The sequence below is a fragment of the Diplotaxodon limnothrissa genome, linkage group LG16 (genome assembly GCF_057381915.1).
Source record: "Diplotaxodon limnothrissa isolate DT_005_m linkage group LG16, D_limnothrissa_male_GT1.1, whole genome shotgun sequence".
NCBI lineage: Eukaryota > Metazoa > Chordata > Actinopteri > Cichliformes > Cichlidae > Diplotaxodon > Diplotaxodon limnothrissa.
In genome coordinates this window covers 34,365,322-34,372,998 of record NC_140611.1, presented here as the reverse complement: position 1 = coordinate 34,372,998, position 7,677 = coordinate 34,365,322, and positions in this window count along the sequence as shown.

The following is a 7,677-nucleotide window of genomic DNA, read 5'->3' as shown; positions in this document are numbered from 1 at the left end:
ACAACCAGGCAAGCATTTGGCATTTCTGTATTTGCATGTGAGGGGAAAAAGACAAACTTTTGCCATTCTTGCAGCATTAGAGCTGGCGCACAGTAATTGGTCAAAAACTTGACAAAAAGATGCCAATAATTTTAGACACGGACAAGCTTTAAATCTGCAATCTTGCTCAATTAAACAATTACTTACAAAAATTGGAACTGATTATGGAACTTTTTGTGATGACTATGTAACAGAAATAATGGGGGCGTGAGTGACTTTATCCAAATTGCTTTAAGTGGTCATTGAGCAAATAATTGGGGACAACTACGAGGTCTTAAATCTCTTTATGCTTCTGGCCATTTGATAGGTCCAGCATGGACTCGTGTTCCTCCAGCTTGTGAGGAAAAAATGTCTCCTCAGACTGATGTTCTACTGCACCGACTGCTCATTTGCTTTGGAAAACCATTTGACAGCTGTCTACGCTGGTATTTGGTGGAGCTGATGAGACTGGCGAGAATGAACAATATAGTCTATGTGCAGGCCATGTAGCCAAAACAATGAGCTAAAAGCAGTGTACAGATCCAGGGTTACATGTACAGGAAGTCAGATGGAGAAAATGCACGTTAATTGCTTCATCAGTTTAATTTGAAACAGGGTTGCATTTTGTATAACTGTTGTCAGGTGCAATGGGAGTTTAAGTCAATGATGGGCTTTAAAACTCCTCCATCACCTCTCCCTCTTCTCCCTCTTGGCTGTGAAGCACCAAAGCACATCCATCTTCCTGTCCCCCTCCTAGCTGCCATCTCTTTAACACCACCTGTGACTCTCTCACCAGCAGCTCTGCCCCAGTTTTAACCACTCTCTCCCTGGCCTCTCACTTAATGGGCTGTTAGTTTGGGTCAAACCTTCTGATGGAGGATGGAGACCCATGAGTTTCAGTGCTGAACACTAAGGTAATGTAACAACCATAGAAAGGATTGGATTCATCTTCCACAGTTGAGTTAAAGTGTTGCTTGCACATCTTTTGAATATAAAACGTCTGCCACCTCTATTAACATTGTGTGGTCAGCTTTACTTCATGGAACTTGCAGTGGATTTTTATCGACTGCCAACTTTTTATGTGGAAAAACAATCTAACCATCATTGGAAAACTCTCCAATAAATTTAAATGATGCCGCCAGGATACTGTCTTAAAATCACTGGTTGATATTAAGCAGATATAAAACTGTAGTTAATTCACAGACAAACCTGTATGTGACTCAGTAAAAAGGCAGTGGAATATGTTATGTTACTGTCATTGGTTTTGTTGTATATCCAAGAGTTGGGATGAATGTGTTTATTTGGAAATTAAGGGAGATGACGGAAAGGTTTTTCCATTACATTTTTTCATCTGCGTATATCTCATTTTTCTGAATCGCTGTGAAAACAAATGGGTTTATAATCTACAAGTTCATTTGACAGCTGTGTACAAAGTGTGTCATTTTTGAGGGCGCGCAGAGTGACATGGTGAATATTTGAAGTTAACAGTAACCACATCAATTTAAGACACACACAGACTCAACATCCCCCCCTCATGAGACATGTAATCACATCACTAATACACTTAAATTCCTGCTAAACCTTTGCTGCTCTTAGCTAGCTATTAGCCAGTGTCATTGCTATTATTGGTGATGACACTGAAGACATATAACATCCTAAATCCTCTATGTGGCCAAAAGAGCATTCACTCAGAGTAACCAACTGTAGCCTAACAGTGAGTCCTCACAACACACTTCACATCTTAATATATATTGGAGGGGATGCACCATCACCATCGCCCGCTATTTCTTTTTTTTTTTTTTTTTTTTTTTTTTAAATGACATCAGAAACAGCAGTATGCGACATTACGTGATGGCAGAGCTTCAGTTCATCCTTTGTCATTTTTTTTTTTTTTTTTTTTTTTAAATAAATAGGACAGGGGGAATGAATGAGAGAAAGAGGGGGAGAGAAAGAAAGAAAACCAAAGGGGAGAAGAGACGGTGAGAAGGGGGGGGGAAGAGAGAGGAAAAAAAAAAAAAAAAAAGAACTCCTGGGTCACCTGTATGGAGAAAAAAAAACAAACAAACAAAAAAAACAAACAGAGGAGACAGCAAACAACAAAGAGCAACATAATAATAGAGAAAACAAAGCACCATCACAATAAACTAGCTAGTCATAGATATCAATATTTACTAAATAATAAACGATATTGTGCAGCACGCAAGATAGACAGCGCACAGTGTGCTTTGAGGCAGCAGCCAAGAAAGCTTTAGTCCGCGTCTGTGAATACCCATGTGTGCATACCTGTGTGGATCAGCATGCTTGCATTCCAAAGGTTTCTCCATGTAATGATCTGCTAGGGAGTGTGGGGGGGCCACAGCCCCGTCCTCCAGGGTGTGAAGCGGGTATGGAGGAGATCAAAACTCCAGACATCCAGAGGCCCCCAGAACACAAGAGACCATGGAAGACCAACAGAGGGGCAGCCGCGCCACTGTTCCAGTAAGAGCTGAGGAGAGTCCCAGATGAGGGCTCGCCCAGCAGCCGCGGAGCAGAAGTCAGGGGGAGTTGCAGTGACGCGCCCGTGAGCTCCGCCGGCCCCCAGCTGTGCCTGAGTGACCGAGCCCCAGGCCGAGAGGCCGGGGGCACCCCACCTCCAAAGGGGCCCGAGCGAGCCCCAGGCCCCGACAAGCGGCCGCCAAGGAGTGAGCCGGTGTGTACCCGGACGCCCACCCCCGCTATTTCAAATATGTACATAATGGGATCCCCGGTATTTTTTATGAGATTTTTAAAAAATGGTTTGGTAAAAAGTGTCAGTAACTTCATGCAGTGGAAACATGGTTTGTTTTTGTTGGTAAAAACTTCTTTTTGAAAATGCAAATTAATTAATTTTAACACTAACTATTTTATCCATTAAGGTAATTTTAATAAGTTGCCAAAAACTGCTGTTTCTAACGGCTTCTTGAGCCTTCCTCTCCCCATGTAAAAATGTCCAATTTGGCAGAACCAGTGAGAGCTTCAACATCCTGGTACAATGATTACCTCTGGGCCAAAGAATGGGAATCTGTCCACTGTGTGTGCGGTGTTGGTGCCTTTTGGAGAATCTTTGGGGAAAGACATAATTTGGGCCACTGTGAGGTTTGTGCTTCTTTATTTTCCTTTGTAAAGTGAAATCCTAGCATCTTTGAGTGGCTTGGTCTGTTACATAACACTGATTGGCAGCTATCTGTAGCCAGACTAACTACTACCTTATAACTCAGCACTTCACCTTCCCATCCAAACATGGTCATCTCCATCTCAAAAACTCATTGTTACCACTTTGGTGGCCAAACTGGAAACGATGAGTCTTCAGAATGTGCAGTCCAAAATCAATAAATGACATCACATATGCAATCTTTCATGATCAAGAATGATGCTCACATGTGTATTCGACTATCCAAAATGGCCCCGACTTAGATTTGATTTCCTCAAACTTGAATCCAAGGCTACTGCCTTGTATCACATAAACTGGACCTGTCAGTGTAAATATGCTTTATTTACTAGATTTAGAATAAAAGGAGTGATGGGTACCCTCTGGAGATGAAAAATTAAGCCAAGGCAGAAGTGACAAAAAACTGCAGTTCCTCCAAGTGTCATTTGAGGCTGGCTCAGTCCCCATAGACTCCCCTGTTAAAAATATACAGCATTAGCCCCTTTATAACAACTCGCAATTGTGATAAATGGAGGATGAATTATTTTATAACTCATCCACTTGGATAATGAGTTTGGGGTGTGGCCACGATGATTGGCAGGTGTCCTCATAAGCATCTTCTTGACCTCATCACTACTTCATGTTGTGTTATTGGACCTCTTTACTGTGTACGCTGCTGGTGCTTTTAGGGCCATTTTTAATGAGTTATCTGACCAATAATATGGCTTCCTCTGAGGTACAAACCATCCCAATGTCTGTGCTCAGGGTTTGATGAGTGGAAAATAAAGTGTCACTAATTAGCTAATGATGTGTCTGTCTTATGAATATAGCTTGCTAACCAAGTTAACTTCTGGCTTAAAAAACAAAAAACTAAAAATCCGCAATAGCCTTCAAAGCGCTTAAAAATGCAGAGTCTAGTGACTGCATCAATGTTTCATACAATACACATTTTTCAGTATCACCCAGAACAAACATCCTACCTTACTTTGCATTGGTCAGTGTCCTTTTACATGCTTTGTGGGATAATAAGAGCAAATACCAACTATTGTGCAAATCCTCTTGTGCATTCACTGACACACTGGGTTATTTATTGAGTTCCCTGAGCCATTTGTGAGAAGTTTTATGTGGCATGTCCACATGTTGTGTACAGATAGGAGTGGGTGCACCGCTCTTGTGCGTAGTGTACTTTATCTTTGATGATGTTTAAGTGTTAAATTTAAGTAACTTGTCATAGTAACAGCCACCTTAATGCTGGGACCCATTGCAATGAAGTGATTAATTGTAATTCAGAGACAAACAATGAGTGTCAGCCAGGAGAAAGTATCATTCTTCCTTTGCACAGCAACATCACTCCTCCTCTACAGAATGATTTACGTGTTTATAAATGTGTCCATGTTGGTAGCCATGTGTTTGGTTGCAATAGTTTGTGCTTTACATAAATAAGAAAGGCTTTGCATGAAAAGTTGGTTTTGTCTCGTGGAGACTTAAAAGGTGAGGTTGAAGCGTAGCATGGCCTCGTACAGTAACTGGTCTCGACTTACAAGCGTGAACAGAGATTAATGTGACCGTGTCCCTGCATGTGCATCGCAGGGTCAGATGTGCATGCCTGAGTCTGTTCAAACATAAACTCTAACACCCTCTTAAGTAGATGTCAGTGTTTATGTGGGCGTGTGTTTGTGCAGAGCTCATACACCACACTGACTAAAGAAAGAGGAGGAGGAGGAGGGGGGAATGTTCCCATGGAAGTGCTGCGAGCTCCATGATGCCCTCAATTTGTTTGGTTGCTCCTGTCAAGCTAATGAGGTGAGTGAGTGAGGGCGGCCCGGTGGAGGCAGAGGTCAGCCAAAAGCCAGCGCTGCCTGCCAGGCTGCTTTGCTGTGAGACTGTAGCCCAGGGCCCGACTGAGACTCTGGTCACGGCACAGCTCCCTGGCGAGGCTTGGCACACAGCGTGCCCATCTGCCACACATCAAAACACTGCATGGCAAAGGCAGGTTTACACTGTTGCATGAGTGGGCCACTTGTCCATGTAGAAAGTATGCATATTGGCACATCCCGTGAAACACACACACATTTTTGGAGAGAATCTTTTCTAGCCCCCGCAAGACCGCCATCAGAGTGGACTGCCCCCACCAGCTGCCAGTATAGCACTCAGAGTGGATGCTTCAGTGCATGCATCAATATGAGCAATTCTTTTAATTATGGGTGTTGTGCGGCCGATGCCGCTGTGTTTCCTGGACACAGTTCCAGTTATTGGGTCATTCGCACAGACTGAAATCCAATCTGTTTACAATTTTAAATGCCTGCAGAAGTTAAAATCTATTTTTCCTATCTTGTTGGTCTTTATGTGGTATGAGCATGTGTCTTAGTAGGCATACTTAGTTTTACAAATTGGAGCTGTCCGCTAATGGAGCCACATGTTGTGCTCAGATGCCGTGGAGTATAAATGTCAGATTAAACGCCGTACAGGGGATAGCATATCTTGTCCATTACACGAAACTTTATCCTATGTATAAAGCAGTTTATTTCAGCTAGAAAATGTACTTTTTAAATGTTTATGTAATAATGTGTAATTGCCTACTTGGTGATTAAGTGCATTAAAGTGTATTTAATAAGGACATCCTGCTGGACAGGTAGCAGTTGTTTATATTAATTTCCAGGAGGCTCATCATCCTGCAGTGTTTTGGAGCACACAGTGCCTGATATTCCACATGCTCGTACTCTCAGTGCCTCTGCAGCCTTCAGAATTGCAGCTCTAAGCTGAAATCAAGTCGCCACACCTGCCGGACAGTGCAGCTGCGGCTGTGACACAAGTCCACAGAAACGGAGAGCAAGTCAAAGGTCATCACCTCCCTTCCTCCTCATCTCCGCAGCAGCACTTGCCAACCCAGTGACCCATAGGCCCTTCGGGGTAGTGTAGCAGCACCAGTGTTGCGTGTGTGTGTGTGTATATATATATATATATATATATATATATATATCAATCAACACACTCGCTCACAGCTGAGGGTGATTCGACACAAGGGTCAAGGTCAGGCAACAGATGGGACTCTGTCGCAACCTCGTATGGATAACAGCAGCTTGATTAGGCCGTTTACTCGCTCCACCCTGTGAAACTCAGACTGGGCTTAAACCACTCACAGCCACCTGTTGAGTAGAATTATGGCCTGTATTTCTATCCCAGTGATTTCTCATGCAGGTAAAGGGTTACCTGCATGAATGAACGGCTTAAACACACTTTTTGCATTAAGCGTTAAGGCTGAACAAGATAACATGCAGACATTACTACCCCAGGAAACAAGTGATTGAAATGGGGAAAGTGATCGGTTATGATGAAGGTGATAATGGGATTATTATGGACATCCCGTCTGTGACCTTACAGGCCCCAGACACACAGGGCTTGGGTCTGGCCACCACTGATTGTGAGGGAAATTTGATATACCCAGGCCAGTTTCGAGTGGTTGGTGGGAGTTGCTGGCAGTAACTCTAATATTAATTGCTAAATCCACACTGATGCAGGCCTAGTGACTGGGCTGTTGCCCCTCTGGTAACCACTTGTTGCTAGAAAAAACAGAGTGTCCAGAAACCAGTTGGGGAGTACAGGGTGGACCATTTATATGGATACACCGTAATAAAATGGGAATGGTTGGTGATATTAAAGTCCTGTTTGTGGCACATTAGTATATAAGAGGGGGCAAACTCCTCAAGATGGGTGGTGACCATGGTGGCCATTTAGAAGTCGGCCATCTTGGATACAACTTTTGTTTTTTTCAATAGGAAGAGGGCCATGTGACACATCAAACTTATTGGTAATGTTACAAGAAAAACAATGGTGTGCTTGGTTTCAATGTAACTTTATTCTGTGCACGGGGGGGCTTTTCAGAAGAGAGACATCAGTCTATCCTCGGCTAGAGCGACAGCTTTAAACTTGATGTGTTATTTAATATTTGGATGAAAGGGTGCAGTATGTAGCTGTTTAGAAAAATGAGAGGGGAGGCAAAGACATGGAGCTTGTTAACATAATGAAACCCTAACAGGGTCAGTTGTTGTTTCACTGCGGTGGGATCCAGAAACCGAGCCAGCGAGTGGTCTCGGGTCACATCAGGGTCTCGTCTCTCACAGCATAAGTGCAAACGTGACAATGATGCCAGCTTCCACTGTGAGCGGCAGTCTTCTGCCTCAAATTACTTATTATGGGAATTGTTGCAATCAGCTATTGGACTGCCCATTACAGTATGTGATGTTATGTAAAACACTGAATATTTTCCAGGACATTTGTTGACAGTATCATTGTTTTTTCATTTTTAAGCAACATCTCTTTTGGAGACCGACGTTGCTGTTACTGCACACGTCTGGGTGCACGGGGCTTTACGCCGCCTTTTGAGTGTTGATGTTAATTCAACAGTTTATTATTTTGTTGGCCTCTGTTTAGTTTAAAGCTCTGAGACTGACTGTGTTTTTCCTGACCTTTAACTCCAGTGTGAGCCAAACCAA